General features: G+C 31.0%; 1 pseudogene; it reads right to left on the reverse strand.

Annotated features, from left to right (window-relative positions):
• Positions 1-2,445: 2,445 nt before the first annotated feature.
• LOC148871739 (heavy metal-associated isoprenylated plant protein 36-like) lies at positions 2,446-3,484 on the reverse strand (annotated as a pseudogene).
• Between the last annotated feature and the right edge of the window lie 18,591 nt (positions 3,485-22,075).

A 22,075-nucleotide genomic window follows, 5' to 3' on the forward strand; every position in this document is an offset into this window, starting at 1 on the left:
CAAATTTTGCCGGTCCAGATGAAAACCAGTAATGGCTTCGGTGTGCAACAATTGCGACACCCAAGCTCGGTGAAATCCCAGATCAGGGCATTGAGGGAGAAAAAGGGAAAAGAAAAAAAAAAGAAAAGAAAAAGGGGGTCCGGGGAATCCTATCGTTAGTAGGTTCTTTCCTCTATTCATATGAGTGCAAAGTTTTCTCCTTCTTTAGTTCAGTAAGAGACCGTACTTCAGTGTTTGATACGCCTCTTAATTCTGAGAATTATAGTGGGACTAAAGTTAGACCAAGGTTATGTAAGGGCCACAACTGGACAGAGTTAACCTTGACCTCACCCTTCTTCTAAGGCTATGCACCCGTACCATTCTTCCAAAATAATAATATGAATAAATAAAATCCAAAAAAAATCAAATACCATCTTCAAATATCAAAATTATCAAATAATCAAATTATCAAATTCATCAAACATCAAAATTATCAAATAATTAAATATAAAATTATCAAATTCATCAAATATCAAATCAAATTATCAAAATCATTATCAAATCATCAAAGATCAAATATCAAATCATCAAATATCAAACATCAAATATCAAATTATCAAAATTAACAAATCATCAAATATCAAATTATCAAATTCATCAAATATCAAATCAAAATCAAATCATCAAATATCAAATATCAAATTTGAAAATCAAATTATTAAATTCATTAAATATCAAAATTATCAAATCATCAAATATTAAATACCAAATCCAAATTAAGTTATCAAATATCAAAGTCATTAAATATCAAATTATCAAAATTAACAAATCATCATATATCAAATATTAAATTCATCGAATATCAAAACATCAAATATCAAATACCAAATTATCTAATCATCAAATATCAAATATCAAATTCATCAAATATCAAATATCAAAATCAAGTTATAAAATTCCTCAAATATCAAAATTATCATCAAATAATCAAATATCAAATATCCAAATCAAATCATCAAATTCATCAAATACCAAAATTATCAAATATCAAATATCAAATATCAAATACGAAATCAAAATTAAAGCATCAAATATCCAAGACAAATTCAAAAGTCAAAATCGAATCATCAAATATCAAATTTATCAAACAATTCAAATATCAAATATCAAATATGAAATATCAAAATCAAATCATCAAATATTAAATTATCAAATATCAAATCAAAATCAAATCATCAAATAAAAAATATCAAATATCAAACTCTTCAAACTCATCAAATCATCAAATATCAAATATCAAACATCAAAAATAAAAAATATCAAAATTATCCAATTCATTAAATCATTAAATCATCAAATATCAAATATGAAATTTATCAAATATCAAATATCAAAATCAAATTATCGAATTCACCAAATATCAAAATTATCAAATCATCAAATATCAAATATCAAATAAAAAACAAATAATTAAATATCGAAGTCATCAAATATCAAATATCAAAATCAAATTATCAAATTCATCAAATATCAAATATCCAAATCAAATCATCAAATACCAAAACTATCAAATATCAAATGTCAAATTCATCAAATATCAAAATTATCAAACACATCAAATATCAAATCAAAATAAAGTCATCAAATATCCAAGACATTAAAGTCATTAAATCATCAAATATCAAAGGGTAAATCTCTTAAACTATCCCTATTGTTCACGAAATTGTCAAATTGTACCCTTACTGTTTAGATATTGTCTTACTCTACCTTTAAGTTTTCTGACAATTGTCAAAATCCTCCCTTGCCGTTAATTTTTCATCACACTTTGTTCACATGTGACATCACGTGTGTGGTAATTATTTTAAAATTCCTAAAATAACCTTATTGTTTCAGAGACAAATCGAATTTGCCCTTCCTTCATCCCACCAAGAAGACCCCCTAAGGTGTGCCCAAATACGCCAATCCGGTCACCAAGGTTGCAAAAGAGTGAGGAGAGAGTAGTTGATTCCAAATCTACCTGAAGAAATCAGTTTTAAGTGTTTGTTTCGGTTATCCAAGTTTTCTACTATTTCTGAATTACCGTGTCGAGAACGAAGGATGCACCTAAACAGATCTAATGGTCTGCAGCCATGGATGTCTTGGGTTCTCCCTTGGATGCAATTGAATAACAAAGCTCTTGAACAACAAAGCAAAGACCAAAGAGAGATCTTTCTTCCCTCTGCATTGAGATCCGATACCCATCGGGGGAGAGATCAAGCAGAGGGGAGTCTCTTCAGGAAATGGGTAGTGATGCTTTCGGTAGAAGTTCATCTCTTGGCTAAGCTGACAGTTTCTTCTGGGATCCTCACAGGGCATGTAATCAACTGCATCAGCAGGGCATGCTTCAATCGCCCTCTATTACAACCAGATTGTAGTAGATTAAGAAATAGGAATAATTAGACTGTCTCCAATGTAACTTTCATATTCTCAGCTCTCTCCCCCCCTCTGTTTTTCACAATAACTCGAGCCAAGCGATGAAGACAATGGCCAGAGTTGTGCCTTCTTCACCCTTGAGACACTAGCGAGCACTCCCAATGGCGTCACATCCCCGACCATAGTTACCTTCTTCGCCGCAAAATCTATGTTGAATGATGTCACCCTTGCTCACATTTGCAAAATCCAACAACACCAGCACATCAATATTGACAGCAATCTAATTAAAATAGCAGAGAGAGAGAGAGAGAGAGAGAGAGAGAGAGAGCTAGCAACCTTGCCTTGGAGGCCTCATTCTCAATGGAGATTCAAATTTCAGGGGTCATTCATATTTCATTGAGACAAAGTTGAGAAAAGAAGAGCATCTTAGGAATCGTTCTTTCTGTAATCAAATGTTTGGTTAATTTACCTTCCATTTTGCAGATGTGTTTTCTCACTTTCCCTTCACAGCCCTAGTAGTGCAATGACACCCTCAAAACCACAACCTGCATAAAATCTCTTTAAGCTCATCCTCATAAACATAATCATGCATTGTCATCATTAATGGCAACAACGGACAAAGAAGAACAATGAAGGTACAGAGATGGGGGTGGGGGGACGTAACAAACCTGATTATGAGAGCCAATTGAAGAAAATTGTTTGAAAGCAGGAGGTTGGTCGGTGTTTACAGCCTGAGGCTTCATTGGTCGTTGGACTAGAACCGATTCCCTAGGCGGATTGAAATCCGACAAGACGTCAAAGAAAGCGGAGGAGTCATGACTCAAGAGATATCTGGAGGGACCCGGAGGGGTGTTGAGATCAGTGGACGTAGCAGAACTCTTCCTACTCTTTTGATGATGGTAAGGTTTAGGCTTCGTGGGTGGCTGGAACTGAGATGAATAGGAAGGAGGCTTGTGCTTCTTCTTCCGTCTATAAGATGAGGATTGTGGCAATCGATGGCTTGACCACCATGACGAACCATGGACCGTTGATCCATGCTTGCGCATATGGCGGTTGAAGCTGGAGAGGAACAGAAGGAAACGATTCCTTTCATATCTGCAATCGTTTTATCGAGAACACAGGGGTTGCAATGTCGACTAGAAAGGGAGAGAGAAGAGAAGAAGAGGAAGATCTTCTGAGTGAGGCCTTGTGAGGTGCTTTTTAGCTCAGAGAGAGAGAGAGGGAAGTGAAAAAGAAAAGGACAAAACAAAAGAAAAGAGAAATTAGAGGACAAATGACAAAACCCTCAATCTCAATGTTTTATGTTTTCAATTACTATAATGGTGTTATTATTAGTACTGCTATTGTAAATTTTCTAGAATTTAGTACTTATTCCTATTTCTTAATCTACTCGGTTCATGGAATTCCTAAGCCTTTCACTTCGTTTGATCCGTGTGAAATTGATCCAGACTGAATTTCATCCATCTGTGATTCCAATGGCAATCTAGTTGTGGATGCATCTGAGAACGGGGGAATGCTTCCATCGTTTTTGGTATTGAGAAAGGCAGCACCATCACTGGTGGAAATTACAATGACAACAGAAACATCGGCACCCTCTCCCACGAAGAGCAATGAACCGGTCTACATAGTCAATTAGGTTTTATTTTGAAATTTTGATGAATAGTAAAGGGAAAATTCGATATTTCATCATGTCAATTGTTAGAAAACTTAAGGGTAGCATAAGACAATATCTAAACAATAAGGGTACAGTTTATCAATTTCGTGAATAGTAGGGGTAGTTTAAGAGATTTACCCAATATCAAATATCAAATTTATCAAATTCATCAAATATCAAAATTATCAAATAATCAAATATCGAATCAAAATCAAATTGTCAAATATCCAAGTCATCAAACTCATCAAATCATCAAATATCAAAAATCAAAATTATCCAATTCATTAAATCATCAAATATCAAATATGAAACATCAAAAATCAAAATTATCCAATTCATTAAATCATCAAACCATCAAATATCAAACATGAAGTATATCAAATATCAAAAAATCAAAATCAAATAATCAATTATCAAAGTTATCAAACTCATCTAAGTTGTCAAATAACAAATTCATCAAATATTGAAAATCAAAATTAAATCATCAAAATATCAAATTCATAAAGAATCATCAAATCATCAAATATCAATGTTTTCAAGCTTGAAATTATCAAATCAAATTCATCAAATATCAAAAATCGAATTGTCAAATTAAATCAAATCATCCAATAAGACTCATCAAATATAAAAATTGATTAAATGACAAAATTCAAAATTAGGTTTTCCAAAGTCACAAGTATTCAAATCATCAAGTTTAAAATTATCAAATCCAATAAACTAAGATAAAAATTATCAAAAAACATGAAAAAAAAGGAAACAAAAGAATCAATGACTTCTTCTGGGATGACACCACTTTATTGTTTGTGTGATGGTTGCATTTGCTTACTAAGGCTTGGGATGCTACTACACCTTCCAGGTGTGGGTATTGCACTATATCAACTTCAACCTTGGTCAAAATTCCAGCACCAAAATTTCCTCCCCTAACCTCTTATTCCTCACAAAAACCACTAAGTGCTTCCTTTTCATTGTTGTTCAACAACTCACTACCTCCAACAAAGAGGGGCAGTTGTTAGCACATGATTTTTGCTCGGTCCCTTCTTTGACCCATCTCGTACATTTCGGATGCCTAATCGGACCATGCCAGTCACTTTAAAACATGCCCAAATGCCCATAAATCCACCACTAAATCTACATCGTTCCTTTTTTATGGTCTTGATTACGCCACATCACCACACTTGATCCCTGATCAAACTCCATCACATGAAACAAAATCCTTAAACAACTAATCACACAAAATTTCAACCCTAAATTCCTGGATTTAGCCAATCATCCATCAGAGATTCCATTTCAACATATATAACACTACGATGCTCCTTGAACCTAAAACCCATGATCTACACATACCTAGCATGATCAAACCCTTCTAACAGCCTCATAATCCAAATGCATACCAATCCATCAAATTTTATCCCAAAATTCCCTTGTTTGGCCCAACATCAAGCCTTGATTCTATTTTGATGAATCTTATCGATCAAAAGCTTACCTATCATAAATCTCTATCATCCAAGCCTTATTTGACCAATCAAACACCGCCACTATGTTCAAAGATTCGAAGAACCCAATCACATCAAATTTCATGACCAAACACCTCCATTTGACCATTGAAAAAATAAGATCCATTTCGAGCCCTTTCATTAATTATAAACTATAAGCTAAGACCATGATCTGAACTATATCAGTCAATCTACACCTATGATCAAAGATTCATCACTTCCATCTTATTTACGATGTTCAAAAATGCCTACCCACCAAATTCTATCCCAAAATTCCCTCGTTTGACCCTTCATCAAACAAAGATTCTATTTCAGCAAATTTTATTGATCCGAACATGTCATCCATAGAGCTCAATCATCCCGAGCCTACTTGTTCGATCAGACCTCACTTATTTAACCCCATTAAAACACCCATAACAATGAATTTGAGCCTAATAGGCTTGAAGAGCTCAAAATACCAAACAAACCCCCACTTAAAACTAAGAAAGAACAAAACATCATTTAAAAGTTCATCAAATTTATGTTTTTTGCCACTATCAGCCCCAAATATGGGGCTGCAACATCTGACATGCCCCAATCTCTCATTGGATGCATGAAATTCATAAGAAGCCTCCCAAACTCGAGGAAATTTGTTGCACAAAGAAGGAAGGGCCAATTGTAGGCCCTTATTTCTCAAAATCCTTGCCTATTTCAGTAAAAAAAATCATTTGTTAAATCATAGACACTGTAGCTGGATGAGTTTCAGACTCATCCCCTCCCTTTTCCACTGTAAATAGAGGCCTAGCTCGAGCTTGAGGGGAGGGAAAAGGAGAGGGGCAGTTTTTCCAACTTCAGTGATGCATCCATTCTGCTTGAAATCCCGAAACCCCTGAAGCCAAGCTTTGAAGTCCTTTCACCTGCAAGAAAGTTTGTTTCAAGGTTGTACATAGGAGGTAAGCCTTTCATTTCACCATCTCTCTGTTTTTAGTTTAGTTTCAAATTGCTTAAAGTCCTAAAATCCTGGGAAACTTGTATTCACAATTTCCTTCAAAATGAGAAAAAGTGGTAGAGAGGTGAGGGTCTTAGGGAAACTAGTACCTAAGACCTGATAACATCATTTCAAATCAATTCAGGATGAAGTTGGGAACATTTTTGCTAGATTTCAAGAGCTTTGAGCAATCCTATTAACTAGTGTTTTGCCAGAATTTGAGCCTGAACTACTCCCATTTTGGGCTGCTACAACAGTTTGGAGAGAGGATGGCATAACACATTCCCTCTCCTAATCCTTTGAATCCAAAGTCTCTCAGTTAGGTGCATTCCTTGGCAAAGAATGAAGTCACTATCAAGGCAAGTAAACCATTTTTCAAATCTAAAAATGAGGGCCCATTTCTTCTAAAAAATGGGTGGCGATTTCATTTCTTTGAGCCAATCATGAGCTTCCCGGAGCTCATAATTATATATAACAAATATAATGTCTATATATATATGCTTCTTAAATTATTAATAAATATCAATTTACTATTAGGAAATATATTAGTTTATTAATATATTAAATTATTACTAAATTAATATAATACTAGTTTATAAATTAAAAGTATATTGAAAATAAGACATTTTGTGTACAGATCAGGCTTCGGGCTTTGGGCTCGAGCTTTGGGCTTTATATAAGGGCTGGACTCAGGCTCAAGATCTAGTCCCAGTGGTCAGGCTAGGCTCAGGCTCAGGCTTGCACGTTTTCTAGTACATTTCTATATATATTAACTAGTGGGGACTCGTGCAATGCACGGAATTTATTAAGTGAAAGCTAAATAATAGAAATGGTCATTTACTAAAATACCCCTTATAGCTTCATGGATTTACTAAAATCTACCCTATAGTCAGCATTTTACTAAAACACCACTTATAATTTGCAATGGTTTAATCAATCTTCCATTAAATGACAATAGAAAATGATAGTGTTGACCCTAATGCCATTTATATAAATTTAATCAAAAGAAAATAAAAATAAAAATATCATTTTTTCCCTTAATAAGACATGGGCAACCACTCTATTAGTTATATTTGGTCAATTTTGTTTTTTGTACAAAAAAGTGTTAAGGGTATTTTTGGAATAAAAATCATGGGCCTAATGGAAAAACAAACACTCCTTAATGAAAGGTTGATTAAGTAAATTAGTTGTAAAATATATGGGATGTTTTAGTAAAATGAAAACTATAAAGTAGGTTTAAGTACATATGTAAAATTATAAGGTGTGTTCTAGTAAATGACCCTAATAGAAACACATAAGAATATAAAATTTTCTTATATTTTTAACTTTTTAAATAATTAATAATTATTCATATTTTATATACAACTTTTAATAAATTTTTTACAATACAAAATTAACAATAATTAATTTCAGTTAGGTTTATTCATCAATTGATGAAACCGACCAACCCAATCAACTCGATCCGAGTTGGTCAGTTTTCTAGTATTTTAGGTTGGCTTTGGTTAAAAAATTTTCCAATTCAACCAAGTTGGATCAATTTCACTTTAGCCATTTGTAAATCAACCAAAATTAAATGACCTAACCATGGAATATATATATATATATTAAATATAATTTTTAATATGGAAAAGTGGGAAATTTCCCATATTTCTTAGTCTAAAATGTTTAATATCATAAATCTAATTTTTAAGTTTATTTTTTAATAATTGCACTATAATTTTTAAAATTTAATTTAATTTTGAAGTTTAAATATTTTGAACTGACTAAGCAAACCAAAAAATTGGCCCAAACCAATACAACTTGAGTGAGCAGGTTTTCACAAAAGGTCAGTCGGTTTCAGCTAACCAACTCCCCAAACTGATCAAGTCAATTTGGTTGAACAAATAGCCTATGACCGAACCGAACCAAATTATGAACACTCACAAATTCAGCTAAATTAATAGTCTCATCTCTGATAAATAGCAATAGTTTAATCTCCATGAATTATTAAAAATTAATAGCAAAAATACACAATTATTGAAAATATATTGATAATGAAAAAATAGAATAATTAAAATAATTACAAAATTATAATAAGTACTAAAAATATATTTATATTAGCTTATTCAACAAATAGTATAATCTCAAATAATAGTTTAACCTTTAATAAATATTATTCAATAAGTTATAACAATAATACAATAAATACAATATGTACAATAAATTAAATCTAATAATTTAAATAATAGTATCTTAATCTCCAATAATTATTGAAAGTTTTCTATTAAATAACAAAACATAATAAATTTATACATAATCATTGAAAATACATTTATCACAAAAAACAATAAATAATTACTAAAATACAATAAATATTAATTTTAGTATATATAATCATATAATGAATACAGATTAAGAGTTTAAAATTATTATTAACAAATATTAATTTTTTTGAAAGTTATTTACTTGAACTATTACTTGATATAAGTAAAATTAGTTATTTAAAATATTATGTTATATTTATTTTTCTACTTTTCAGAATTTTTTAAATTTATTACATAATTTCTTTATTTTAACTATTTAAAATCTAGTTATGTTAAATATTTTATCATTTAAAATACTTAGTTATTTAAATACTTAAATAATATGTAATATATTTAAATTTTAAAATAATAATAATTTATTGAATTTAATTGTCAATAAAATCATAATTTATACTATTATTGCATAATTTCATTATTAATTTTGTAGTATATTAAATTATTACTAATTTCAATATTATGTTATAATTATTTTTCTACTTTGAAGAAATTTTTTAAATTTATTACATAATTTTGTTATTTTAACTATTTAAAATCTAGTTATTATAAATATTTAGTTATTTAAGTATTTAATAATCTATAAAATATTTAATTTTTTTTGTTATTTGAATTTTATTTATTTAAATCTATTACATATTATTAAATACTTGAAAAACATTTAAATTTATAATTTGGAAAAACATAATTAAATTGTTAGAACATAATTTCATGATATATTTTGTATCAATATAAAATTAATTTTTATGTTTTTAATAAATATTTTAAAGTTTTTATATAATTTTGTTAGAATATTTAAATAATTCTTAAATTTTTAATCCAAAATTTCTTTATATAGATATAGATAAAAGAAAGTAGGGGAGAGGATAAATAGGAATTAGAGATAATTTAGGATAGAAACTTTCTACTAAATTAGAGATAATTTTGGAGATAAATAGGAATTAGAGTTAATTTAGAAGATAAATAGGAATTATAGATAATTTTGGAGAAAGTGGGGGAGGTAGTTTAGGAGAAATTTTAGGAGAAGAGATTATTTAGGTTATTGGGAAAGTGCATCTCATTGGTTGTTTCAAAATGATATGGAATTAAAAAACTAAAAAAATTCAAAAAAATGAGAAAATTTCTAGACTTCCTTGTTTTACTATATATATATATATATAAAATTATAATTTGTTACTTAAATATTATATAATAATTTTTTTCTGTATATGCATATAACTTCCAAGTTGAGCTTATTAGGGGTTGTTTAGCCATCAAATGGACTCCAAAAGTTTGATGCCCAATTAGACTTCGAATTTGATTATCCCTCTTAATGTGTGGGAATGGTGCATGAGCCTACAAATTTATAGAACTAATCAGATTAGGTTAAGTTATAAATGATTTAATACTTTTTATTATTAATTATTAAAATATTGTTAGCTATTAAGATACTGTAATTATTAAATTACTGTTTTTATTTAAAATATAGTAATTTCTAGAAATTATCATATTTTTAGAAATATTGCTAATTTCTTGGCTAAAACTAATGAAATATAATTTTATGGTAATTAAATATAACTTTTTGGTAATTAAATGTAATTTCCTACTATTTATAGCTTAAATTATAATTATTGTTAGTTACAATTTAAAAATAATTATTGTTAATTATATTACTATTAATTATTTAAATACATTATTTTTTCATTATTATTTAGTATTTTTGTAATAAAATACAATTAATTTATTTTTTAATTATTTTTAGTATTTTAATTAAGCTTTAGGTTTTTCAGAATTTTGGAATTTTTAATTAATTTTTGGTGTTTTTTCATTATTATTCAGTAATTTTTTTGCATATGACTATTTTTCAATCATTTTTAGTATTTTCAGCATTTATTTTTGCATATCAGTCATTACAAAATTGATTTGTGTTTGCTTTCAATAAAAATAAATTAATAACTAAATAAATACCATAGTTAATTAAAAATAACTAATTTTCAATATTTTTCAATAAATTTTGGCTTTGGTATTTTTTAATAATAAAATACTATTAATTGTAATTTTTAATTATTTTAAGTAAATACCCTTATTAATATAAAATGTTGTTAATTTTCAATATTTTTTAATTATTTTTAGTATTTGAATTATGTTTAGGTTTTTCAGAATTTTCCAGATTTTTCATTAATTTTTGGTATTTTTTTCATTATTATTCATTATTTTTTATCATTTTTAATGAGTTCATTATAAACAATAAAGCTTTCAACTCATAAAAATTATTAATTAATTAAAATTCCTTAATACAAAGTTATCTAATAATATTATTAAAATATCAATTAATTTTTTTAATATTTACTAAGTTTTGTTAATATTTATTTGTAGTGAAAGTTTAGTGGATTTTTAAATTAATAATTTTTTGATTGTTTAACCTCAACCTGTTTATATTATTACTATTCTCTCTCTCTCTCTCTCTCTCTCTCTCTCTCTCTCTCTTAAATGTCTGTTTTAAATGTAATAATAACATGCGTTAAAATAAGAAGCCTTGGAAAACCCAAAGGTCTCTCTCTAATAGTGTACAAGTGTACAACTTTAATTTATTAATCTAATCAAGATAAGCAATGATTACTATTTTATATTTTTAAAACAAAAGAAAAAAAGAAAAAATGCAAATATGGAGAAAATAGATAAATAGCTTCTCTCAAATGAGAGACATGTTGAGATGGACCATCCATTTTTATTATATATATATATATATATATATAGATAGATAGATAAATAGATAGATAGATAGATAAATAGATAGATAGATATAGATATGAGCCCAATTGCAAAAAGCAATTCAGCCCATATATTCATTCTGAAATGAGCTTATCTTTCTTTTATCTAAATCTAATTAGGTTTCACAAGTGTGGGCCGAATTGGTCCATGTAATGGCGCATTAAACCCTTGGCCTAGGTCCAAAATTGATCACTTAATTAGTGATCTAAGGGGCTGTTAATTAATAGTCCCCAAAAAACCCTATGTTCGGCCCATGTAAAGTGGACCAAAACTAAGTCAAATTGGCATAGGGTTTGGTGCCCAAAACATGCATCAATTCATTAAGATTATGATATGAAAAATCTTAATTATGATTCACAATCAAATCATCAAATAATCAGAAATATAATAAAATTAAACAACTAGGGTTGATAGTGTGTTTATCGGAATTTAATCCAGACAAAACATAGGAAACTATCAATATGCTTTTCTCCATATCGATCCCTTTCTCCATCACTTTCTATGATCTCTGAAGAGTATTCCAGTGTAAACAAAAAGAAAAAAAAACCTAATTTCTAATGCTTACATCAGGAAAAACCCTAATATATCTTTTTCTAGAAAAAATAAAAGCAAATAATTAATTATAGACCAATAAAATTTATCGCATGGTGTGCATTAAACTTTCCACCAGTAAAGAATTCAATCTCTATCACACTTTCAGAGCAAGAATTCAATAATTCACCATAGAACAATTCTAAATAATGTTAGAAAATATAAAGATTAAATTTCAAATCATTAGCCCCAATTTGAGAACTGAATTCTTAGACAATATGCTAATTAGGTCAAATCGGCTAGACTAGTTCATGTTGGTTTGATCTTTCTTTCAAATTTGATTTGGTTCAATCCAAGAATTGAACCTAGTGCTCTAATACCATTGTTACAGGGTTAGAAAACAGTTTTGATATGCCCAAACCAAGGTTTAATGTCTAGCCAAATTTTTAGAAATTTTCTAACCCAATATAGGAACCGGCTTCCTATATTGGGGTTAAGTGCAACTTTCTAATTTTGCCCATCTATCTCCAAGGTCTAGGGCATAACTAAATATTGGTTTGGGTTCAGTGTTTCTTTTAAACACCCACTGGTTGTTATTGGGGTATAACCCTATCAAGTGAGACAAGTTGCTCCATGAGTTCGACAATACACCAGTGTCAGCCTTGTTAGGATAATTCCCTAAATTTATCCAATGACTGAGAACATTTTAAACTAACATGAGTCTCATAAGTGTCTAGTTTAAGGAGTAATTCATAGAAAACGTACTAATAAGAACATGAAACAATAATGTACTTTATTCATTCACTAAATAATGGTTTATGTAAATCAATCTAATTAGAAATAAGGGCATACAATGTCTAACAAAGATAAGGATGTGAGAGAGGAGTGGTTAGGATAGAGTATCAATTGAATTATGAATTCTTACTCTATAAATATTTATGTATTTGATTGATTGAGTCAATACAATTCATCAATTTTCTTAATATTTCATAGCTGGTAGGTTTCATTCTCTAACATCTTTCAGGGACTTTATATCTTAAGTGAACAACTAAATTTACGAATTCAAAATGTATATAGTTGATAAATTATTCAATGTGAAGAAGCTTCACTTTCTGATCCTAGATCCTAGAACTTCAAGTAGGAAGAACACCAAATATTAGAAGAGCTATAAATGAAGCACTTTCTATTTGATAACCAAATAATGGCAAACCAATAGTAAATTGGGTAAACAAGATAAGAGATTTGGTTTCTCACCAAGCTTGGTGCGTTTAAAGTTCTGTGATGGTAGAGTTTAGGTTTGGGCCAGATTAGAGTATATTTTTAGTGTCTCTAGAGCTTAGTTAGTCATACTGAGATGGATTTTGCCTAAAAGACAACCTACATTTCAGAGGAAGCACGATTAGTTAATTAAATTCTGTTTGCTGCATGGAGTTAGTTCTTGAGCTTCAATGGTTTGAATAATGCTTAGAAAAGTTATCTTATTGTTAAAAAAAAAAAAAAAAAAAGTATCAAAAAGGTATGAAATGTTAGAATGGTTGCACTCAAAACAGAATGATTTTGAGTGGAAATATTAATAACCAGTCGGGCCCCATACGATGCATGGGCATTATCAAGAAATTTGATGTAAATGGAATCATATGGCATTCCAAATGTGGTAGGTCTCTTATCATTTTTTCAAAAAGAAATAATAATTTTAATCAAATAAAACTATCCATACCCAAAATTTTCTTATCATGAGTATGGGAATCTTGATTTTTGTTTAGTTGATTGAATAAAAAATAAGTTGTAAACAGAGCAACAAATATCCTATGTTGTATTCATTAATTATTAGATTCATATAAATTACCAAAATTATAAAAATTGATTTACCTAAATTACCAAAATTAATTTCCAAAACAACCAAAATTACAATAATTAAATTACCAAAATTTACCAACATTAGGGAAATTTATATATCAAAATTAAAATTTTTAGGAAAATTAACATACAAATTTACAAAAATTTAAATTACAAAACTAATCATGAATTTAATTTACAATATCACAAAAGTAGTGTAAGAAAATTAGCAAAATTATCGAAATTACTTTATATTTGAAAATACACAAAATAACGTATTCATAAATCAGAAAAAAATAATAATCTTTAGTTAACTTTTAAGTTACCAAAATAAATAAAATTTAATTTAGTGAAATTAATTTTGGGATTATACAAAAAAATTAACAAAATTTCCAAAACTAATTTAGACAATTTATCATAATTAATTGTCCAAATGACGAAAATTACAATAATTAAACTATCAAAAATACCAAAATTTATTTACAAAAAATTAAACCTTTTAGGAAAATTAAAATACAAAATTACCAAAACTAATATAACAAAATGGATCACCAATTTAATTTGCCATATAACAAAATTAATCACAAAAATTAAAGTACAAAAATTACCAAAATTAGATAAATTAATTCACTTTCATAATTTAGTAATTCAAAAAAATTAACAAAATAAAAAAATTTAAAGTACAAAATTACCAAAATTAGTTAAGCTGCTTCACTTTCATAAATTAATAATTCAAAAAATTAACAAAATTACACAAATTAATAAATATATAATTTCCCAAAATTACCAAAAATTTTCATTAATAAATTAGAAAAAATAATAATTTTTTTAATATTTAATTTAACAAAAAAAAATAGAAATTAATTTAATGAAATTAATTTTTGGGAATATACTGAAATTGAACAATTTTAAGAAAATTAATTTTTCAAAATTCATTAGGAAATTTACCAATAATAATTTGCATAATTAATTTTCTCTAAATGAATTTACCAAATTTATTAAATTAATAAAATTAGTATTTATATTTACAAAAAATTAATTAATAATTTTTCGTAAATAATTAATTAGCCAAAGTTAAAAAAATGAATTTACTGAAATTAATTTTTTTTCTAAATGTTATAATTTACCAAAGTTACAAAATTCATTTAGCAAAATAAATTACCTAATTAATTGTGAAATCTAACAAAATAGTTTACCAAAATTAATTTCCAAATTACATAAATTAATTTTTGTTATCTCAAGAGAAGCTAGCAATGTGTGGGATAGCTAAGAAGTGTAATCTAATTATCGTCCTTAAGAGAGATGATGGAGAAGATTTCTTAAAAACACAGTGTAAGGGGTATGGGATTTTAGGAGAAAAAGGTGGGATATGGCTTTTTAATTAGTGTCAGAGAGAAGTTTGTGGGACAAATTTTAGGATCAAAGTGGTTTAATTTTAAACTTTCCTCAAATATTGAAACATGGCTGCCATGTTGAACTTCCCAATTAGCTGGCTTTAAAAATTAAGAATATTTAAAAATCTAGAAAACTACAATGGGATTTTGCAGGGAAGTTTTGGAATATATATAGAATAGATTAATTATGAATATGTTGTGCACCAGCCACTGTTTTTAGTGGAAATATTTATTTACAAAAAACAAAAATTTATGAGGAGTTTTCTATACACCAACCACTATTTGTAATGTATCAGTCGTAAAACAAAAGCCTAATATACCAAAAACAACATTAAATCTATATGCAGAATATATATGTGGTAAATTGACTAGTGTCACTAGTACTCTATGCAATTTTGCTTTTAATCTATCATCCATGGTAGCTATTATTCACTACAGTGAACCAAATAGAATTGTTCACGAGTGTGATATACCTAAAGTTGTCATATTATAAAATATAAATTAAAGATTGCTAAAAGTTAATATTAGTCCAACCTTAATCCAAAAAAAGTTTATGATATATAATGTCATGTGACAACTAAAAAATCCATTAACATGGTAAACTAGTGCCTGAAAACCAAGAAAGAGTAGAAATTAAGGAGAGAGAACAATGTTAGACAGTGTATGCCCTTAGCTCCAATCAGAATGATGTATAGATACATTAATTGTAAATGAATAAAAGTACATTATTGTTTCATGTTGTTATTGGTACATTTCTGTGAATTTACCCCTTAAACTGTACATTTATGAGACTCGTGTTAGTTTAGAACGTTCTCAGCTATTGGATAGACTTGGAAAGTTTATCATGCCAAGCCTGACACTGATGTGCTACCAAAGAAGTTGGGGCAACTTGTCTCAACTGTTAGGGTTAGACCCGAAGCACATGTAGTGTGTGTTTGGTTGAAACACTAAACCCGAACCATTTTCAATTATGCCATGTACCTTGGAGATTGATTGAAAAATCTGGAAAGTTACACATAACCCTTAGATTTGGTTATCGTACTGCGCTGGGTGTCAGATTGGGCTACCTTTGATATGCCAATCAGTGAGATCCTTTGTGGGTCAAAACCTGGGTATGTTGGGGCAGTCTGAGAATTCACTTAAGTGGGTGATCGTACTGATAGGATCGGACCCTTTGTCAGACAAAGTGAATGATCGGGACTGCACTTACTCTGATGGAAACCTAAACTACCGGTAGTGGATTTCAACTGTGATTGAGATTTGAACCAACACTTAAATCGACAAGAACTAGTCTAGCCAATTTGAGAAATTAGCAGTTTTTTCTAAGAAATCGATTCTCAGATTTGGGCATATTGATCTGAAAATTTTATGATTATATTCTGATATAATTTAGAACTGTTCTACTATGAATTCTTGTTTTCTTGGGCTGATTGTATGATGAAGATTGAAATCTTTTGTGGTGCCAAGATCTACGCACTCGAAAATTATTATTTTGATCTTTTGGTCTGTAATAATTTTTTTCTTTCTAGAAATATTGTATTAGGTTTTTCCTGATGTAAGTAATAGAAATTAGGGTTTTTTCTATTTTTTTACATCGGAGAAACTGTTGGAGCGCGCGAAGAAGATAGATTTTGTAGATAGTGATCAATCTACGATTTATAATTTCTTGTAGGGTTGTAATTTGTCTGGATCGGATTTGGACCATCACACTTTCAGCCCAATCTTATTAGTTGTTGTTTATCTACTGTCTTGATTGTGAATCTCGACAGAAATTTTCAGATCATTATTTTTGTGAGTTGTTGCATGTTTTGGACACCAAACCCTAGGCCGATTTGACCTAGTTTTGATCTAAACTAATTGAGCTGAACCTCTGAACCTAGGGTTCTTTGGGGTCTGATCACAACCCCTTAGGTCATGTTTTAAGTGACTCAAAATTGGTTATGGGCCAGGGGTTTGATGGCCCATTGCATGGACCAATTCAGCCCTCTCTTGAAAACCCCTTTATGTTAAATTAAAGCAAGACTAGCCTATTTCAGCCTAGACTGCTAGTTAAGCTAAATAAATATGGGTTTTACAAGCTTTGGACTGATTTGGATCAGTTTGTGTGTGTGCTTGTGATGTGCTGAATATATATGATTCATTCATGGGCCATAAGTGCTTGGCCCATGTATTGACTTATGTGGCTCTCTGCGAACATCATGGTTGAATGCACATCATTGCCATGATACCCATAGATCATTATATGATCTTCCTTTTCAATGGGCCTTTGATCAGCTTCCTCCCCAAGAGGAACCTCGTGGAACCCTAGCCCATTATGGGCCCATTCAAATTTGACTTTATGAAAGTCAATGGGAGCCACTATGGTACGGCCTAAATCAGACATAGAGACTATTTTACACGTTCCCTCTAGATTAATATAAGTGCAATGAGATAGGGAATATCATATGGATGATTTCTCTAAAGGCCTTCTGTCATTAACATGAAAACAGGCTGAATTGGTGGGTGGAGATACACCATAAAATTGGGCTATCCATTTTGCTGATGCAGTTGGTGGGATTGCTTCATGAGATTATAGGGGTGTCACAGACTAAGTGGGAGGGGCCTATACTAAAATGGAAGACTCTTTCATGGTACCTTGGGGTTCACGATATGATGGGTCAGCACTTTCTAAACAGAAAGTTTTAACCTAAAATGGCTATGAGCCTTGTCTGATGGAGGCCAAAGGGAAAGCTCATTGGATGGGTGGATATGTGATCCTTCACAGAAAGTGGTGGGGTTATGCAATTTAAATAATTGGCCCCATGCACCTACGTGATTTCCCACATTTCTAGGGACATAGTTATGCAATTGGAACATAGATAAAAGTTTGTTCTAAGTAAGATAACATGAAACAATATTATGGTTGTGGACTAATTATTGTTGCCTTTTATTAGAAATGGCACAAGGACAGTTCACTAAATTGTTATAACACAACAAATTGAAAGGACCTAATTATGTAGACTAGTACCGTAACCTTAATCTGGTGCTCACATCCAAGAAATTGGATAAGGTTGCTAAGAACCCAACAGCGGAATGTCCGGGTTACAGGGCTTCTACAACACAGAGGGAATATTAGGAATGGAAAGAGAAAAATTTTCTTGCCTGATGTTATGTCATAGCCTCTTTTGACAACTCTATCTAGAGGCAATTTGATAAAATTGATATTTGCAAAGATATTTTGGATAGTCTAAAGATGATGCATGAGGAACAGAATTGTTCTGCTAGACAAAAGGTCCTCAAATTGTTGATGACCATGAGGATGGCCGAAAGCCAACCGGTTCATGACCATGTCATGAGGATGATGGGTTACATAAATGAGTTGGAGGCTCTTGGATCCCAACTTGATGATGACATTAAAACTGATGCCATCCTAAACTCTCTACCCTTATCCTTTATTCAGTTTGTCATGAACTATAACATAAACAAGCTAAAAGTTAGCTTCCAAGAGCTTAGAAATATGTTGCAAAGAGATGAAGAACTAATAAAGGACAAGCTGGTAGCCATGCTTTTTGAAGGTGGAAAACCTGGCAAGAGAAAGAGAAAGGGTAAGAAGAAGCCTCAGAAAAAGGTAGGCAAACCGAAAAAGCGAAAGAGAGACAAGCCATCATATGAATATCACTTTTGCAAACAGATTGGGCACTAAAAGATGAATTGTCCTTAGTATCTAGAATCCCACAAGAACAAAGAAGGTAATTTTGAATCTCTTATCATAGAGACCAATATGTTGGCCACTTTTACATCCTAGTGTATTGACTCTAGGGTTTTCACTCATGCATGTAACACATTGCCGGGGTTCAAGGAAAGTAGAAGACTGAATGATGATGAGGTGGTGCTTTATTTGGGGATAACTGCAATTGTTGCAGCTACTACTATAGGAACAATAGATTTGATTTTTAGAAAATGAATTGTTATTTTGAAAGATTGTCTTTATGTACTGTTACTTAGAAGAAATTTGATTTCAATTTCTAAGTTATGTAAGGATGGTTATTCTATTTTATTTAGTAATAAGATTACAATCAAATTGAATAACAAACTCCTTACTTATGGAGAACTTGAGAATGACCTTTATGTCCTCCATCCTTTTCTAGAAACAAATATACCAAAAAATTATGTTGGAACATAGCCCCAAGAAAAGAACACATAATACAGTTAACCCCATGTGCTTGTGACATTATTGACTTGTCCATATAAATATAGAACGTACCACAAGATTGGTGAAGGATGGTGTCCTCTGAATTTTCTAACTATGGAAGATCTAACAACTTGTGAGCCTTGGCCTTGCCTCCAATGCAAGATGACAAAAAAGGCCATTTATAAGTATGCCTGAAAGATCTACAGGCACACTTGACATATGCATGAGGTCCCATGAATGTTAGGACATGAAACCAAGACTGTTATTTCATAACTTTCACTAATGATTATTCTCAGTTTGGTTACATGTACCTAATGAGACATAAGTCTAGATCCTTTGAAAAGTTCAAGGAGTTTATACAAGAAGTTGAGAAATGGTTAGGGAGACACATCAAAACCCTTCTATCAGATCAAGAAGGTGAATATCTCTCCGACAAATTCAGGGACTACTTAAAGGACAATGGGATTATATTGCAGTTGTCTCTTCCTACTACACCACAATTAAATGGTGTGTCAAAGATAAGAAACCTAACTCTATTAGATAAGGTTTGATCACTCCTTGTCCATTTAGAGTTACCTATATTCTTTTGGGAACATGCACTAGAGATTGCAATATACATGCTAAACCGAGTTCTAACCAAATCGGTTCATAAGACTCCTTATGAGCTATGGACTGGTAAGAACCAAGTATAAGGCACTTGAAAATATGGGGTTGTCCAACACACGTTAAAAGAACATGTGCGAACAAATCGAAATCCAAGACCAATCGTTGCCTATTTGTAGGCTACCCCAAGGGCTCTGTAGTGTATCTTTTTTATGACCCTAGACAACAAAAATTGTTTGTTAGTCGAAATGCCTATTTCTTGGAAGAAGACTATATCCTGAACAATCATCATCAAGAAGTTTTTCTTGATGAAGAGAGCTCGGGAGTAGTAGGAGATAATCTATAGGTTCCAAATAATACCCAACTTAGAAGATCTATCCAGGTGTCTAGACCTCCAGTTCGTTACATCTATGATCAAGAAAGTTATTTGATGGAAGCTACGAACAGTGAAGAAGATCTCGTGACTTATATGGAAGCTATGTTGGACATAGACTCCTTGAAGTGGGTGGATTCCATGAAAGTCAAGATGGACTCATTGAAAACCAACGGAGTTTGGACTCTCATAGACCCACCCCCTGGGGTGAAAGCAATCGATTGCAAATGGATTTACAAGAGGAAAAAGGGCCTTGATGGAAAGGTTGAGACCTATAAAGCTCAATTTGTAGCGAAAGGATACACTAAAAAAGAAGGAGTTGATTATAAGAAAACATTTTCGCTCGTGGCCATGCTCAAATCCATACGGATTCTGTTAGCTATAGATGCACACTATGATTGTGAAATCTGGCATATGGATGTCAAAACCGCATTCTTGAATGAAGACCTTACTGAAGATATCTATATTCAACAGTCGCAAGGCTATGTTGCCTCAGGTCAGGAGCACATGGTGTGTAAACTAAACAGGTCCATTTATGAGTTGAAGCAAGCTTCCTGAAATAGGAATATCTTATTTGACTCAATGGTTAAATTGTTTGACTTTGAGTAGAATCCAGATGAACTCTATGTTTACAAAAAGATAGTGGGAGAAAATGTTACATTTATGATTCTGTATGTAGACAACATTCTATTCATTAGGAATGACGTAGAAATGTTGACTGCGGTGAACGTATGACTTTCACAATAATTCTCCATGAAAGATCTTGGAAAAGCCTCCTATATCTTGAGACTTCGACTCTATAGAGATAGACCGAAAAGGATAATAGGATTACCTCAATCTACTTACATTGACAAGATCATCAACATGTACAACATGGAGAACTCTAAGAAGGGATTCATTTCTTTTAGGCATGTAGTCACTCTTTCAAAGGGCATGTCACCTAAGACCCCTAAGGAGATTGAGGGCATGAGAGAGGTTCTTTGTGCCTCATCCGTATGGAGCATCATGTATGCCATGTTGTGTACTCGGCTAGACATTGCTCAGGTTGTGAGTGTCATAAGTAAATACCAATCAAACACAAGACAGGAGCATTGGACTGTTATGAAAAACATACTAAAATACCTATGGAGGACTAAAGACTATTGTCTTGTCTTCGATGATAGTTCAATACAAATGGTAGGGTATACAGATGCCAACTTCCAGTCTGACCCAGATGATAGAAAGTCTACTCTGGTTACATCTTTACGATGGGGTCCGGTGTAGTTAGCTGGAAAAGAAGCAAACAAGGGTCCACAGAAAATTCTACAACTGAGGCCGAATACATTGCCATAAGTGAAGCTTCCAAGGAAGTAGTTTGGATGAAGAAATTCATCCACGAATTAGGAGTTGTTCCATCCAATACATTGCCTTTTCCATTGTTGTGCGACAACACCGGAGCCATTACATAGGCTAAGGAGCCAAGAGCCCACTTGAAGTCCAAGCACATCAAGAGGAAGTATCACATACTATGGGAGATTGTTGGTAGAGGGGACATATAGATTCAGAAGGTAGCATCAGCGGAGAATGTGGCAGACCCATTAACTAAGCCACTGACATAGAAAGTACTTAAGAAAC

The sequence above is a fragment of the Nelumbo lutea genome, chromosome 2 (assembly GCF_056320005.1).
Source record: "Nelumbo lutea isolate HS-2025 chromosome 2, American lotus-T2T, whole genome shotgun sequence".
Classification (NCBI taxonomy): domain Eukaryota; kingdom Viridiplantae; phylum Streptophyta; class Magnoliopsida; order Proteales; family Nelumbonaceae; genus Nelumbo; species Nelumbo lutea.